The following is a 19,010-nucleotide window of genomic DNA, read 5'->3' as shown; positions in this document are numbered from 1 at the left end:
AAAAAAATCTTTTAACTGCTCTAAGCAACTTCACCAATTTTCAGAAAGATTCCTCGCAACCATCTCGATCCCGGATGACAGTTTCGACCGTTTGCTAGATGAACTCTTCCCGATATCGTCGAGGTTCATGTCAGGTCGCTCACGACCGCGAGTTAGATTTTCAACCGCAAGCGGACCTCGCAGGCTGACTAGTATCGAGAAGAAGCTAGCAGTGAAGAACAAGTATGCCACGGCCCTCGCAAAATGCAGATTTAAAATGAGCCTTAAATCCGTCCAAATCAACTTAATCACAAACCTGCTCAAATCGGTCGTCGCTAAGGACAAGAAGTCCTGACCGGGACTTACAGAAACTCTGGCCAAAATAGTAGCTGACGACCCAATCCTCTGGCTGATGAAAAACGGCGTGACGAGCAGCGGTTACGAAGGATTTTGCGGAATCGATCCGTATCTCCGAACATTCTGGGACTCACTCGCAGTTTTTGATGGATGCGTCACAATCGACGACAGAATTGCCACCCCTCAGTGTCTACTGAAAGCAGTTCTTTCTAGAATTCACCGCTCACACCAGGACTAGAAGCAATGATAGATGCGGCTCAGCGTGTGTGGTGACCCAAAATTCACCGAGATATCGTGATGATCTGCAAAAACTGTATCTTTTGCACAAAACTCGGTTAGAATCTTAAGCCAATGAGCAAGTTCAATTCCGCAAAGTCTCTTCCTATTCTTAGCGCCCCTAATTTAGAATTAAAATTGAATTAAGCAGGACTTTTATCGGATGGAGAATGAAAAAACAATCTTTATTTTAGTTGCGATAGATAGATATTCAAAACTCCTGTAAAACAGTCATGTAAACCTATTCAACATGTGCCAAAAACATCATCAAGCTTTCAACAGAATACATATCTGTGCATAGCAATCCTAAAGCCAATAGAGCTGATCAGTACTCAGGCTTTAGAAATCAGTTAGTTTGCGAGTTTTGTAAAAACAGAGTAATTAAACATGTTTTTTTTTTCAGTTGCTGACCATGATGGTTATGATTTAGTAAAGAGGACAATTCAAATCATCAAAAGAACGTTGGGCGCTATTCAGTTAAAAGAAATTTGTCCAAAAATACAATACTCTCTGAAATCTATAATATATGATATCCATACCACTACAAACTCAGTAAATCATTTTTCACCTTTTGAACTGCAAAATGGCAGGACACCCAACTCTTAATGGTCTACTATGTCATATAACTTGAAGGAAAAATTAATTTAGATCCAAAGAACTTAGCTAGGGACGCCTCTGACCCCTGAAAAACATCTAAAGGAATGTGATCACCGGTCAAAGTTCAATTTCATTCATCATAGCCAATCCGGTAGGGACGTATCTCCCAGGTTTAAAACTACATCAGACTCCGTTGCGGACACCCCCTATTACCAGGTATTGGAAGACCTCGCGAAATCGGAGGGGAAAAGAATATTCATAAAAAAAACCCTATCACATGAAGAGGGAGCGAAAACATTACGAACGCTAACAGATCGCAATCAGATATTAGCAGCCTCGTTGAGAAACAATCTGTCAACAGGAACGTTGAGATTTTGTTCAGACTCCCTTTTGCCATCGTCATCAAATTTGAATAGTAATTTTGAACAACTCTTTTTATGTAATCCTAAACAAGTATAAATATTCAGGAAAATTTTGGACAGGAGATTTTGGACAGGGAAACAATTATTTCAAATCTTCAGGGATAAAATGACAAAAACCACAAATCATACCTACATAGCTGAACTACTAAAGTTACTAGAAAAACTAATTTGTCTCTTAAAATGAAAAAAAATGCTTCGAGAGTTCTGGAACAAAGATCGAAGCCAAAGCAAGTTAAGAGAAGTAAAAGACCCCAAGACTCAACTTCTTCCTCGTCAAAGGGAGAAATTCGGCCCAGAAGATAACTCAAGGCAAAATCGAGCATGTCGAAACCAATGTTATTCACGCAAACCACATCCAAGTTTAACCCAAAAATTCCAAAACCTTTACAGGGAAATGAGAAACAGGCCCGAGGTCCAGCCTTGACATCAATACCAGTGGTGGACTTGACGCAGTCATCTTCAAGTTCAGGAGGGGTACTCCCACCCCCAGTAACCGAATCATCACCAGCCAGAAAACCAGTTCCCGATAAAACCTCCCAACAACAACACCCAATTAGCATAAAGAAGGCGAGCGATATGAAAACAGGAGCACAAGAGGAAGATCAAGATCTAAACAGAAGGAAAGATCGATACATCTCGCTACACTATCGGCAACCCGTCGGAACTAGCACTCGTCTCTTCAGACGATGATCTCATCATTGTCCCAAAAAACACCGCACTCGTGCCCAGTCACCGTTTCTGGTCACTCCAACACGGCTCCAACCCCAGAGTATAGCCCGACAAAATCCCCATTTGAACAAGAAGATGATGAGTCACACTCTTCCTCCAGATCTTCAGGTCGGACGGAACAAAGCCGAACTGAAATTTATGGAAGTCCAGTCAGGCATGCAGTAAAAAAGACAACAGCAGCAACCGAATCCTCCTATAAATGTATTAGCGGTGCCATCCCAGTATCAGCGGAACCCGCACCGGAGTTCCATGGATAATAATCGATTATATTGAATTTTCGTGGCCTGTCTCAATAAATTTCGGTAATAATCGATTATAATCAATTAAAAATGGATCATAATAAAACTATTTTTCTAATCAATAAAATCCGAATATAATCGATTAGAATCGATTATAATCAATTATTTTTGAAAGAAATTGAAACTTGTTTTCGAGGCAAAATAATCCAATTTTAATCGATTATAATCGATTATAATGGTTTTTTTCAAGGGGTTATTCTTGAAATTTACATTTTTGTTCAAAATGATCTCATCTCCTGTTTAGAGCAGTTGCTACGAATTAAGTTTCATGAAATGTTACATTTCAGAATAAAATAAATATTTTTTTGTCTCTACTTTTTTTAATTTATCGCAGTTTAACTAAAACTTCATTTCTCTGTTTTTTTACTAACTTTTACGGGGTTTGAATTAGATTTTTAGAGCTTCCCCCACCGGAGTTCCATGGATAATAATTATAAGTTTTTTGAACCCAGTTTTTTCAACCCCCCCTGTTTTCCGCCCCCACCCCAGTTTACCGCTTACCGCCCCCCCTTCAGTTAAGCCCCCAGTTTACTACCTCCACCAGTTTACTACCTCCCCCCCCACGCCGCTTACTCCCCCTCCCACCATTTACCCTCTCCAAGTTTACCAGTCCTCCATTTACCCTCCCCCAGTTTACCCGAATTTATTTACCCAAACCCCCCAGCTTCTCCCCCCCCCCCCCCAGTGCCCCAGCTTCTCTCCCCCCTCCCAGCTTCCCCCCCCCCCCAATTTACCCTACCCCTTTAGCTGAGGGGGGGGGGGGGAGCTTGAGGGGGCGAGGGGATGACGTTCAGACATGCCATGTACTAAAAGACATGGCATAAATTCTGCAAAATTCTCGCAAAATTTGCAATATTTTGCAAAAATAATCGAATTTAGTTCTAAAAAGGAAATGGATTACAATGGATTATAATGGGTTTTGATTTCCAAATAATCAATTATAATGGATTATTTTGGCAAAAGTAATCGATTTTAGTGACAAGAATAATGGACTATAGTCGATTATAATGGATTATAATGGATTTTTATTTTTCAAAAAATCAATTTTAATGACCACATAGTCGATTACGTGGTCTAAATTTGCCACAATATTGGATTATAATGGATTATAATGGATCATAATGAAAACATTTCAGACCACATTTTTCCAATATAATCGAGTATTATCCATGGAACTCCGGTGCGGGAAGGACTATCTGCATCGCCCCAGCTGAAATTTTCATTCGGGAACCATAGAGAAAAAGAGACTAAAACTTTTTAAACTCTTTTATTTTCATGATGTCACAGTTTTCAATTTGTTAAAATTTTGAATATGCAATCTTAAAATTTCCTCTAGAAGGGGAAGTGTGACGGCTATCAAGCCTCTTGTGTTAGACTGTTGTTAGTCTGTGTTGAACAATGATTTATTTAACGTGAATTGCCAATATTAGATGTCAAGGTCGAGACAGGTCTCCCAATCTTGACAATGTGCTAAAACTGTATTTGAGCCGCTCTCACTTGATTGCTCGAAGATTGCTGTTATCACATCTTAAATTTATGTAACCAGTCCATTTATTTTGAATTTAAATTTTCATTTTAGTTCTAGTTAATTAACAATTCCATAGTAGGTTACTATTTCACAGTGCTATTTTAACAAATAGAAAAATTTCTTTGAACTATGCTCGGAGTAAAAAAGTCATTGTCTTTTGTGTTTGCTGAAATTTCAAGCATCCTTGCTGAATCTCTTTTTGCTTTGGATAACATACAAACACGTTTGAAATTTTTATCGAATAGTTCTCAAAAACCGACACATTGAGTTGCTCAAGAAAGACTGAAATTCCAGCGAAATCCTTCGTGAGCGCAAATATTTAATACTTCAGTTATTTGCTTGACCAAGGCAATTCAGATTGATAATTTCTCGCATTAAAACTCCACTTTAATGGATTATGTCAACATGCAAATGAGTTATCATTAGCCGATGAACCAAAGACTGACAGACAACAAGAAGAATTGGATGCTAAGTGTCAATTTTAAAAGCATCTAAGCGACTTTTATTTGAGCTAATTCGAGCCGAGCTAATGATGCAAGTTGGGCCAACAAAACGACAAAAACCTGGATGTGTGGTTATTTTTGTAATAGTTCTAAAAATTAAAAAAAAACAATCTCACAGAAAATGGATCTTACTGGGAAAATTGAAGGAGTTTTTGCTCTGCAAAATCTTTCTATAACTAAATTTAACTATTTGCTTGAACAGTTTTTCAAAAAATTACGAAACGTATTTAGAGTACTGCGTGTGTTTTTGCCTTGCATGAGTTTTAGCAAGCCAACCCCGGGTTGACCTCCATAGACCGAAAATGCTAATCATACAATTTCATACACTTAGTCTATGGAAAAATGCTAGTCATACAAATTTCATACAATTTTGCAAAATGAGTTTAATCGAATTTCAAAGGTATTTTATAGTTGCTTAAAACTCCTCTTTCTTTTGTATGACATGTTTTTGTATGCCTTGATCAATGTCTGGTAATTTAAAAATTTAAATTTCAGAAAAAATCATCTTTGAAAATTATTGCCAAAGATTAAAAACTCATTGCTTTCGTTATATTATTTGTCTGAGACAGACGTAACACATATCAGGCTGTTTCCAATGCTTTTTCAATGCGAGACGGCCAAACCGTTGGTTACTACGTTTGAGTAATCAAGGTTTAGGTCATTTGTGTTCGGTTACGAACACAACCAAAAAGTTTTGAGAAATTAAAATGTAAAAAATCAATATTTTTGGTTTATGGAAAAATGCTAATCATGTAATTCCCATATATGAAAAAATACTAATCATAGACCTTTCATGCAATTTTCTGTACGTGGAATTGTATGGAAAGTGTATGACTAGCATTTTTCCATAAATGGAAATTGTATGACTAGTATTTTGGGTCATCCCGGGACTGCTGGCATCAGTTTCTGCACTTTGCCTTTACCTATTATATCGAAGCCTTGTAATAATTTTTTACGATTCAATCAGAAAGGAAATCAAGACTTTTAGTCGTTTGAATCTTTGACTTTCAGTTTAAGGATGCAAAAATAACCTTTATTGAACCAAATCTCCCTGTGATGAGGCAAGAAGAGTGCCTACCAAAGTAAGATGCTGCTTGAGAGATACGGAAAACCATGAGTATGTACAAGCTCTATTGCTGCAGACTACTGCAGTCGAAATCACCATTTCAGAAGAAGCGCTCCGCGAAGCAATGAGCAAAAAATCGTCATTTGACTCTTCATTGATGGCCGCGTTAGCTGACAGACAGGGTTGTCGTAGTTCCATTCCATTGCTATCTTCTTGAGAGGGAAAAATTTCCTCAGCTCCGTAAGAAGCGCGATCCGAATGCTTTCAGAATCTGATTTTGGGCAATTTCTGGCCCTTGAATACTTTCGAAAACAATGGTTTTCCTGTAAGAACGTTCGTACAGCTACATCTTGAGCTTAATGGGTAGCGTGTTTTCCTTGAACACAAAACAACGCTAGAGAACGTGTTACCTTTGCAAAGGATGCATGAAGGGAACTTTGTGTTTTTCATGAACTATGGCTCACTTTAGCGTTAGTTGCAAAATCTTTGTAGTAGCTAGTTTCGTCTGGAAAAATTACCATATTATGCTTTTGGGGGTTTCCTTTTCTAACTTCTGTTGTTTCCTTGAGCTACTGATTGAAGAAGCAAGAATCAACGAAATCCGAACTTAACACTTTTCGAGAGGTGAATTTTAAAAGAAATTAGGTTAATTCTTTTGTAGTAACCATTAAAGCTGTAGTAACCCACTAACGAAAATGATGAAAAAACATACCTAAAATTGCTCTTTTCAAGTACAAAAAAATGATTTTACTGTACTTGAAACGAGCAATTTTAGGTATTTTTTTCCATCATTTTCTTTTATAGCTAAACGACATGTCGACTTCGACTATCCGAACCAATCAAATCACTTAAGTGGGTCATCATATTTTGTATAAATCGTGCTTGTTTCAATACTCGAAGGCCATCTAACGGCCGTTTATGATCATTTCCGTTTTTTCTCATGCAGAAATTTGTCTTTGGACTGTAACTATTTAAGACATGTCGGCAATATCGGACGCTGGATAACCAGACAAAAGTCCCTAAAAATCAACCCTCAAAACCTGATAACGATCTGAAAAAAAATGTAACTGGGCATCAGAAACTACTCCATCTGTCTTGCAGAGGGAGTCATTGTACTTTTTGGAATAATCAGGGGAGCGGTGGTGAAGTGGTTACGTCTCCGCCTCTCAATCGAATGGTCGGATATTCGAGGCCCATTATGACCCGTGTTCGTTGCTTGAGGGTGAGGCAACATCAGCCAGCCCAGAAAAATAACCAAAAAGTTGCATGTAGTTTTTAAGTAGGGGACAACAGCAGTTCGCCGTGATGAGCTGTACAACTCGTATGTTGATCCTTTCCCTCGTGGATAAATGGTCTTAACATCAGAATGGTTTCAGTGAAAATTTTAGTGGTTTTTGGCACGTGATGTTGGGCTGACTTCAAAAAGGCACCAACGATTGGTCATTAGAACTCACTGTAGCGAGTATAAGAATTGTACGACAAACTCATATTGCTAGTTGAATTGATAAAAAAGTTATTGGCACCCCTCCTCCTCAAGGATTCGACCCCCTGCCGACCCAAAGGGTCCCCCTTTTGATTTATTTTGAGATACCCATTTTCGGCTGACGGAACTTAAAATTTTTCTAAAGGCGCCGTAGGAGCCAATATATACTAATCTTACGAGGGGAGCGGGCGCCGAAAAAACACAATTTTTGGTAAACATTTTTCAGAAAGTGCCTTTTTGGCCTGTTTTTTTTTAAATCTTGCCTGCTGCGCAGAAAACTTGGCCAGAACAGGGACTTTTTGATGCTTGGGGAGAGCTCGGAAAATCAATTTGGTCAACCTATAAAAAGCTCGACAAATTTTCGAACATTTTTTGAAAATCGGAAACCCCCTTCGCCCCCTGAGAAAATCCTAGATCCGCCCCTGAATCAGGGAAATTAATGGTTTTAACTCCACAATCCAGCTTGAAATTCAGTCAGTATTTCCGAACATAGTTAGTTACGGAGGATAATCAATTGAATTTGAACATGTGTTGGTGTCGAATTCAAAAATGAGTGCCCTTATTATGCATCACGGGGTGTTTGGTTGACACTTGACAAGTGTGAAAGAACTAATTTCAGTCCTGCAAATGACAAATATTGAAAAACTATTTTCCGACTGACTTCCGGCACCGGAGTTCCATGAATAATAATCGATTAATTTGAATTTTCGTGGTCTGTATCAATAAATTTCGACAATAATCGATTAAAAATGGTTTAAAAGGAAACTATTTTTTTAATCATTGAAATCCGAATATAACCGATTTTAATTGATTATAATCGATTATTTTTGAAAGAAAATGAAAATTGTTTTTGAGCCAAAATAATCTATTATAATCATATATAATCGATTGTAATGGATTTTTTCGAGAGGTTAGTCATGAATTATACAAACTTTTTCAAAGTTATTGCATTTCCTGTTTAGTGCAGCTGCTACGCTTTAGGTTTGTAAGCTTCATAAAATGTTGCATAAAATGTTGGGAAAATGCGGACTGATGGGGGGCAAAATGGGGGGTGGGGTTTAATTCGAGTAGGTTTAGATTGCGAGTAGGCTGTGAGTAACTACTGGGTGCAATTGTTGCTTTCTTGAAACTTGTCGAATAACCTGTCAGAGTGTCAACAACAATATCAACCCAGTCAATGCGTGCGATTCCTAACCTTACTACCTGGTCAGTTTGCGTTATACCAACTTTTTCGAAATTCTCCTTGATGTCTAACGACTTTTACTGCAACTCAAACACTGCCATTTTTTTCTGCTTTTAAATCATCTGCATTGATGCTAATTCTTCATGTCTAAGAAAGATATTGATTTCAGGAGTCATTTTTTTGAATTTTTTCCCCAATTTTATTTATAACTCTAGTATAATTCGAGTTCATCTTACTATTTTGTTCACTAAAACCTCTAGCTTTTTTCTTGATGTTCGGAAACCTGATATTTGATGCTTGCCTTTGTAATGGGAAAAACTCGATTGGGTTCAGCTATCTGCGTTCTTTGTCATTTTCACTTTCTGGGTCAGCACGTTTAAAAGTTAAAAGGATGGGATCAAGTTAAAACCCCAAATAGACCAAGTTAAGTTCCTCCACCCCACAGCCTAATTTAAATCAAATTTACTAGGCGCTGCCCGATTCTGCTTGGCTGAACAATCCCAATTTAGAACCAAGTTAACATCCTCCCGACCCAAGCGGCTTTAGGGGGAGGAGGTGTTACCTTGGTCCAGGGTAATATTTCCTAGTTGATCCCGTCCGCTTGCTTCATGGATAATTTACATTTTCTAATAAAAATATACTTAGTTTTATGGGACGACGCTGAACTGGATTTATTCTAAAAAGACACTTTTACAGCTCATCTTACTTTTTCTTTGAACTAACTCTCGAACAACTTTTCGATCCGCCATGAAACTTATCATCCATGTCTATCTCCTCTGCTTCTAGCTCAAACTAACTAATATCAAGTAAGGGGGGTCTATCTCTTCTGCGCCTAAATCATACTAACTAATATCAAGTAAGGGGGCGTAAACCGAGTGGTTCGACATCTCTTACTAAGATTTAGTTGACTAAGGGGGTAGGATAATAAGTAGGCCGGTTGAAATCCCACATCACGCGGATTAAAATTGCGAAGACAAAACACGATTCAACTTTCTTGATAACGCTTGAAGACAAAAAAATAGTATGAAACAAAGCCGACCGAGAAGCTTCAAAGCTTCATTTTTAATGCTATATACCTTATTTTGAAAGTTTTTTATGGAGTAGACAGCAAACAAAATCTGCTGTATTGTTCCTTTTTTGAAACTTGCCGAAGAACCTGTCAGAGTGTCAACAACAATATCAACCCAGTCAATAACGGAGAAGAAGATACAGAACACCTACTCCTACATTGCAGCATCTGGGATAAAGAGCGGAAGGACACATTTGGAGAAAACCCGAAACTAGACGTACTTCAGACAAATACAACCGCCGCCTTGGAATACTTGGGGAGAATTGGGGTTTACCCCCCGTCGTAGACTGCCTACAACTACCAGATGACTGTAGACGGCCTACAACTAACAACAACACCACAACCCAGTCAATGCGTGCGATTCCTAACCTTACTACCTAGTCAATTTGCGTTATACCAACTTCTTCGAAATTCTCATTGATGTCTAACGACTTTTCCTGCAACTCAAACACTGCCAATTCTTTTCTGCTTTTACCTCATCTGCATTGATGCCAATTCTTCATGTCTAAGAAACATATTGCTTTCAGAAGTCAATTTTTTAAACTTCACTTCCGATTTTATTCAACACTCTAGCCTCATTTGAGTTCATCTTACTCTTTTTTACACTAAAACCTCTAGCTTTTTCCTTGAGGTTCTCAAAGACGTGGCGGTATTGCAATCAAGTTGTTTGGAAACCTGATTTTTGATGTTTGCCTTTGTAATGGGAAAAACTCGATTGGGTTCAGCTATCTGCGTTATTTGTCATTTTCAGTTGTTTCTGGGTCAGCACGTTTAAAAGTTAAAAGAATCGGATCAAGTTAACACCCCAAATAGACCAAGTTAAGTTCCTCCAACCTACAGCTTAATGTAAATTATTTTTGCTAGGTGCTGCCCGATTCTTCTTGGCTGAACCATCTCAATTTAGAACCAAGTTAACATTCTCCCGACCCAAACGGCTTTAAGGAGGAGGTGTTAACTTGGTGCAGGGTAATATTTCTTGGTTGATCCCAACCGCTCGCTTCATGGATATTTTACATATTCTATTAAAAATTTTCTCAGTTTTATGGGACGACCCTGAACTTGATTTATTCTAAAAAACCATTTAACAGCTCATTTTACTTTTACTTTGAACTAACTCTCAAACAAGTTTTCGATCCACCATGAAACTTATTATCCATGTCTATCTCCTCTGCTTCTAACTCAGACTCATAATATTAAGTAAGGGGGCGTAAACTGAGTGGTTCGGTGTATGTTACTAAGGTTTAGTTGACTAAGGGGTTTCGATAATAAGTAGGCAGGTTGAAATCCCACATCAGGCGGATTAAAATTGCAAATACAAAATACAATTCAACTTTCTTGATAACACTCGAAGACAAAAAATGGTATGGAACAAAGGCGACATAGAAGCTTCAAAGCTTCATTTTTAATGCTATATACCTTATTTTGAAAGTTTTTTATGGAGTAGACAGCAAACAAAATCTGCTGTATTGTTCCTTTTTTGAAACTTGTCGAAGAACCTGTCAGAGTGTCAACAACAATATCAACCCAGTCAATAACGGAGAAGAAGATACAGAACACGTACTCCTACATTGCAGCATCTGGGATAAAGAGCGGAAGGACACATTTGGAGAAAACCCGAAACTAGACGTACTTCAGACAAATACAACCGCCGCCTTGGAATACTTGGGGAGAATTGGGGTTTTACCCCCCGTCAGCACTGTAGGACGGCCTACAACTAACAACAACACCACAACCCAGTCAATGCGTGCGATTCCTAACCTTACTACCTAGTCAATTTGCGTTATACCAACTTCTTCGAAATTCTCATTGATGTCTAACGACTTTTCCTGCAACTCAAACACTGCCAATTCTTTTCTGCTTTTACCTCATCTGCATTGATGCCAATTCTTCATGTCTAAGAAACATATTGCTTTCAGAAGTCATTTTTAAACTTTTTTTTCCAATTTTATTCAACACTCTAGCCTCATTTGAGTTCATCTTACTCTTTTTTACACTAAAACCTCTAGCTTTTTCCTTGAGGTCCTCAAAGACGTGGTGGTATTGCAATCAAGTTGTTTGGAAACCTGATTTTTGATGTTTGCCTTTGTAATGGGAAAAACTCGATTGGGTTCAGCTATCTGCGTTATTTGTCATTTTCAGTTGTTTCTGGGTCACCACGTTTAAAAGTTAAAAAAATCGGATCAAGTTAACACCCCAAATAGACCAAGTTAAGTTCCTCCAACCCACAGCTTAATGTAAATTAATTTTGCTAGGCGCTGCTCGATTCTTCTTGGCTGAACCATCTCAATTTAGAACCAAGTTAACATTCTCCCGACCCAAGCGGCTTTAGGGGGAGGGGGTGTTACCTTGGTCCAGGGTAATATTTCCTGGTTGATCCCGTCCGCTTGCTTCATGGATAATTTACATTTTCTAATAAAAATATACTTAGTTTTATGGGACGACGCTGAACTGGATTTATTCTAAAAAGACACTTTTACAGCTCATCTTACTTTTACTTTGAACTAACTCTCGAACAACTTTTCGATCCGCCATGAAACTTATCATCCATGTCTATCTCCTCTGCTTCTAACTCAAACTAACTAATATCAACTAAGGGGGGTCTATCTCTTCTGCGCCTAACTCATACTAACTAATATCAAGTAAGGGGGCGTAAACTGAGTGGTTCGGCATCTGTTACTAAGATTTAGTTGACTAAGGGGTAGGATAATAAGTAGGCCGGTTGAAATCCCACATCACGCGGATTAAAATTGCGAAGACAAAACACAATTCAACTTTCTTGATAACACTTGAAGACAAAAAAAAGTATGAAACAAAGGCGACCGAGAAACTTCAAGGCTTCATTTTTCATGCTATATACATTATTTTGAAAGTTTTTTATGGAGTAGACAGCAAACAAAATCTGCTGTATTGTTCCTTTTTTGAAACTTGTCGAAGAACCTGTCAGAGTGTCAACAACAATATCAACCCAGTCAATAACGGAGAAGCAGCATCTGGGATAAAGAGCGGAAGGACACATTTGGAGAAAACCCGAAACTAGACGTACTTCAGACAAATACAACCGCCGCCTTGGAATACTTGGGGAGAATTGGGGTTTTACCCCCCGTCAGCACTGTAGACGGCCTACAACTAACAACAACACCACAACCCAGTCAATGCGTGCGATTCCTAACCTTACTACCTAGTCAGTTTGCGTTATACCAACTTTTTCGAAATTCTCATTGATGTCTAACGACTTTTCCTGCAAGTCAAACACTGCCAATTCTTTTCTGCTTTTACCTCATCTGCATTGATGCCAATTCTTCATGTCTAAGAAACATATTGCTTTCAGAAGTCATTTTTTTAATTTTTTTTTCCAATTTTATTCAACACTCTAGCCTCATTTGAGTTCATCTTACTCTTTTTTACACTAAAACCTCTAGCTTTTTCCTTGAGGTCCTCAAAGACGTGGTGGTACTGCAAGCAAGTTGTTTGGAAACCTGATTTTTGATGTTTGCCTTTGTAATGGGAAAAACTCGATTGGGTTCAGCTATCTGCATTATTTGTCATTTTCAGTTGTTTCTGGGTCAGCACGTTTAAAAGTTAAAAGAATCGGATCAAGTTAACACCCCAAATAGACCAAGTTAAGTTCCTCCAACACACAGCTTAATGTAAATTAATTTTGCTGGGCGCTGCCCGATTCTTCTTGGCTGAAACATCTCAATTTAGAACCAAGTTAACATTCTCCCGACCCAAACGGCTTTAAGGGGGAGGTGTTAACTTGGTGCAGGGTAATATTTCTTGGTTGATCCCAACCGCTTGCTTCATGGATAATTTACATGTTCTATTAAAAATTTTCCCAATTTTATGGGACGACCCTGATCTTAATTTATTCTAAAAAGACCATTTAACAGTTCATTTTACTTTTTTTTTTGAACTAACTCTCAAATAAGTTTTCGATCCGCCATGAAACTTATTATCCATGTCTATCTCCTCTGCTCCTAACTCAGACTCATAATATCAAGTAAGGGGGCGTAAACTGAGTGGTTCGGCGTCTGTTACTAAGGTTTAGTTGACTAAGGGGTTTGGATAATAAGTAGGCCGGTTGAAATCCCACATCAGGCGGATTAAAATTGCGAATACAAAATACAATTCAACTTTCTTGATAACACTTGAAGACAAAAAATTGTATGGAACAAAGGCGACATAGAGGCTTCAAAGCTGAATTGTTAATGCTAAATAGCATTATCTTGAAAGTTTTTTTACAGAGTAGATAGCAAAGACAATCTGCTGTATTGTTGCTTTTTTGAAACTTGTCGAAGAACCTGTCAGAGTGTCAACAATAATATCAAATCAGTCAATGCGTGCGATTCCCAACTCAAACACTGCCAATTTTTTTTCTGCTTTTAAGTCATCTGCATTGATGCCAATTCTTCATGTCTAAGAAACATATTGCTTTCAGGAGTCATTTTTTTAATTTTTTTTTCCAATTTTATTCATAACTCTAGCCTCATTCAATTTCGTCTTACTTTTTTGTACACTAAAACCTCTAGCTTTTTCCTTGAGGTTCTCAAAGACGTGGCGGTATTGCAATCAAGTTGTTTGGAAACCTGATTTTTGATGTTTGCTTTGTAATGGGAAAAACTCGATTGGTATCAGCTATCTGCGTTCTTTGTCATTTTCAGTTTCTGGGTCAGCACGTTTAAAAGTTTAAGGAATCGGATCAAGTTAACACCCCAAATAGACCAAGTTAAGTTCCTCCGCCCCATAGTTTAATTTAAGATGACTTTGCTAGGCGTTGCCCGATTCTGATTAGCTGAACAATCCCAATTTAGAACGAAGCTAACATCCTCTCGACCCAAGCGGCTTGGGGGGGATGTTTTTCCTTGTTCCAGGGTATTATTTCCTGGTTGATCCCATCCGCTTGCTTCATGGATAATTTACATTTTCTAATAAAATTATTCTTAGTTTTATGGGACGACGCTGAAATTGAGTTATTCTAAAAAGACTTTTACAGCTCATTTTACTTTTACTTTGAACTAACTCTCAAACAACTTCTTCTCGATTCGCCATGAAACTTATCGTCCATGTCTATCTCCTCTGCTTCTAACTCAAACTAACTAATATCAAGTAAGGGGGCATAAACTGAGTGGTTCGGCGTCTGTTACTAAGATTTAGTTGACTAAGGGGGCTGATTAATAAGTAAGCCGGTTGAAACCCCACATCACGCGGATTAAAATTGCGAATACAAAATACAGTTCATTTTCTTGATAAGGCTTGAAGACAAAATTGGTATGGAACAAAGGCGACAGCGAAGCTTCAAAGCTGAATTATTAATGCTATATAGCATTATGTTGAAAATTTTTTTACAGAGTAGTTAGCAAAGACAATCTGCTGTTTTGTTGCTTTTTTGAAACTTGTCGAAGAACCTGTCAGAGTGTCAACAACAATATCAACCCAGTCAATGCGTGCGATTACTAACCTTGCTACCTGTTCAATTTGCGTTATACCAACTTTTTCGAAATTCTCTTTGATGTCTAACGACTTTTACTGCAACTCAAATACTGCCATTTTTTTCTGCTTTTAAGTCATCTGCATTGATGCTAGTTCTTCATGTCTAAGAAACCCATTGATTTCAGGGGTCATTTTTTAATTTTTTTTTTTCATTTTTTTTTTATAACTGTAGCCTCATTCGAGTTCATCTTACTCTTTTGTACACTAAAACCTCTAGCTTTTTCCTTGAGGTTCTCAAAGACGTGGCAGTATTGCAATCAAGTTGTTTGGAAACCTGATTTTTGATGTTTGCCTTTGTAAGGCGAAAAACTGGATTGGGTTCAGCTATCTGCCTTCTTTGTCGTTTTCAGTTTCTGGGTCAGCACGTTTAAAACTTAAAAGAATCGGATCAAGTTAACACCCCAAATAGACCAAGTTAAGTTCCTCCACCCCACAGCCTAATTTAAATCAAATTTGCTAGGCGCTGCCCGATTCTGATTGGCTGAACAATCCCAAATTAGAACCAAGTTAACATCCTCCCGACCCAAGCGGCTTTAGGGGGAGGAGGTGTTACCTTGGTCCAGGGTAATATTTCCTGGTTGATCCCGTCCGCTTGCTTCATGGATAATTTACATTTTCTAATAAAAATATACTTAGTTTTATGGGACGACGCTGAACTGGATTTATTCTAAAAAGACACTTTTACAGCTCATCTTACTTTTACTTTGAACTAACTCTCAAACAACTTTTCGATCCGCCATGAAACTGATCATCCATGTCTGTCTCTTCTGCTTCTAACTCAAACTAACTTATATCAAGTAAGGGGGCGTAATTTCAGTGGTTCGGCGTCGGTTACTATGATTTAGTTGACCAAGGGGGTTATATAATAAAAGTAGGCCGGTTGAAATCCCACATCATGCGGATTAAAATTGCGAAAACAAAATACAATTCAACTTTTTGAAGACAAAAAATGGTATGGAACAGAGGTGGCAGAGAAGGTTTAAAGCTTCATTGTTAATGCTATATAGCATTGTGTTGGAAGTTTGCTGTACGGAGTAGAAAGCAAAGACAGTCTGCTGATTTTAAATGGTCGCTATAGTGCAGTTGTTAGCTTAGGTGATTGCGACTCTGTAGCTTGATGGGGTTCGAACCCCATCAAGGATGAGATTTTCTATAGTGTAAAAAAGCATAGACTAATGCTGATTAGGCTCTTTGGACAAAAAACATCGTTTGCAAATTGGTTTTGCATGAAATGTATGTCTAATAACTTGATGTGAACAATCCCGCATCCAGTCTCAAGCGTTAGTAGTCAATTATATTATGATTTTTGTACCAGTCCTTCTAAAATTGAGAAACAATCGGTTTTAATAAATTAAAAATCGATTGTAATTTCTCATTTTAAAATCAAATTATAATTAATTGTAATCCATCATAATCGATTAAAATCAATTATTCATTCGTATATTTTTCGATACATTATAATCAATTATTTTCATTCTGCTCTTTTCCAGTCCCCCCTTTCAAATTCAATTTTGAAAATCTTAATTAACGTTGTCATAATGCAATGAAAATTGGCATGGTGAACGAATCGTCAACTGTGAACCGATTTGTTCTTCATACATAACAGCGTAACATCACGCATTTAGCCGTAATAACACGTAAAACAAAAATAAAATTCGGTATTTTGAAAGGGGGGAACTTGAAAAGAGCCTTTTATTCAAAGTTCTAATTCCTTAGTTTTGCACAAAAATCCATTTTAATCTATTATACTTGATTATTATCCCTTTTGTTTGTCCGTTTTGTCTTCGAAGTTGCATCTAAATTGCTTATATTTTATTCATTTTGTAGACGTTGATTCCTATGAAAAATGAGAAAAAAGTTTTAAAAATTTTCCAATCATTTCAAATTTATAAAAAAAAATTTTTCATTTCTTTCCCATTAGAGTTGTTTTGTGATGCGTATTTTAAGCTTTTCTAATCACCAAAATATCAGCAAATTGATTTAGTTTCAAGATTGAATCGGAAAATTTATTTTTCATCTACCGCGGGAGTCTTTCCACTAGTATGAAGGATCCCTATGAAACTTTTGTTTCGTGGTAAAATTTGGTGTTCCGATGAACCAAAGTGTTCAAGAGATCTCTCTTTTAGAGATTTTTTATTGACACAAAAATAATAACTTAGAAGATATAATTCGAATATAGTTTTGAATTGACAAAATGTTGGCAAAATAAGAGATTTTAATTAATTATAATCGATTATAATTGATTTTAAATGTTTTTTTTGTAAGAACTATAATCAATCCAAATGAGATTATAATCTTTTGGAAATTATCACGATTATAATCAATTATAAATCTTTTAAACCTAATTTTGGTAATTATAATCAATTATAATTGTCAAAAAATCATCATGAAAATCCGTTATAACCAATTACTTACGCCTAAACTTGGATGCAGGATTGAAAAAATATTCATTTCATTTTTAATCAGGCTTGAAAATGTGAACTAAATATTAGTTAGTTTCGTGTCAAAGTTCGTGGAAACCAATTAATTACTTCCGTTCAGTAATCAGCTGAGTTATACCGTTATGAAACTGACTTTACCGATTCTCTCTTTCTTTTTGAATCTGAATGGATCCACTGTGATATTGATTTCAATAATCAATTTGAAACAGGAACGAAAAGCCTAGAAATTGACTTCAAACAAGCAATGTGAAAGAACCCGAACGTGAATTTTTTTCACCAGCATTGCACACGAACCACATTATCGACATTCGTATGTGTGTTAGCTTATAATCCTTAAGGCTCTCTTGCAAAATATTTGCTAAATTTCTTTTGCTCATAGAAAGTTTTCGCAAATATTTTCCTGTTTCGGCCAATAAAAATTCCACCATGCCAATTTTATCATAATTCAGGTGAAACTCATTAAACATCCAACTTATCTTTCATCGCAGTCTTCTCCGTAACTTAAGAAGCAAAATCGACGACAGGGACCATTTTTTCCTTTATTTTTTTTATCTTTCTGTCACTTAATATTTCGGGAATTCAGATTGAGCACACTTTTTTGAACGCTAAAATATGGAATTGTTTGACCGTTTTTAACGCTAGCTTGATCGCTAGTACTGTATCCGCCATGTACAAAGAGATAAGCTGGTCTACTGGTTGGCTACGTTCCAGTTCATTTCCATTGTACTTCCGGATAAGTGATCCCAGTTCAAAAAGAGTATGTTTAACGGATCAATTGAGCAATCTACCACCACCCCCCCCCCCCCCATCCCCCCGTAATGACCAATTGAGCTATCTCCCCCAAGCAAAAACGGTAAAACGCTACAAAAAGACGTCAGCAAACGCAAGTAGATGGTTGATGTGTTCGTAGCACGCAATCAATTGACCGAATGAATTTTGTTTTTTATGAGTATCGAGAAAATTTTCAAAAGAAACTAAATTATATAAAAAAAAATGTTTGTAAATTTTTGTTTGGGCGACCATTGCCTCATCAAGGAAAGCAAAATATCAGGTTTCATGCTTTATCCTTGTATCTGCATAGCAAAAACTGTTCTCCGCAGCACCTTAATATTATAAGCAAGAGCTTTTTTTCTATTAGGACAGGACTAAGTAGCTTTATATTCCTCAGTTTTTCAGTTTTATTGACTCTTTTTTACTATCTCTTGTAACTTTTGGGCGTCGATTTTGACAGTTTTGGCGTCCCACACTCGTTGGAAAATCTGGATTGTGGATTTATATCATTAAAACTATTTTCAAGTGGTTATAAACATGTCTCAAGTAACTATTGAGCTATCCCCCCTCCGCCCACGCTGAACAGCCCGTATGTTGGCTCTTTCCTTTGTGGATAAATCGTCTTAACCTACTAAAGGAAAACTCGTAGGGGTCAAGTGTGGCATGATGTTAAAGCCCTATTGCTTGAGACTTAGATTGCAAAAACAAAAAAGAATTAAAGTCTTATGCACAAAATGGCCCAATATCAATACTTTCGAGTTAAAAATTATGCCGTCAAATCTGATTGGCTACTGTTCAGGCAATTCAAGCAACATAT

The sequence above is a fragment of the Symsagittifera roscoffensis genome, chromosome 1 (genome assembly GCF_963678635.1).
Source record: "Symsagittifera roscoffensis chromosome 1, txSymRosc1.1, whole genome shotgun sequence".
NCBI classification, from domain to species: Eukaryota; Metazoa; Xenacoelomorpha; order Acoela; family Convolutidae; genus Symsagittifera; species Symsagittifera roscoffensis.
Note: the sequence above shows the minus strand (reverse complement) of the source record.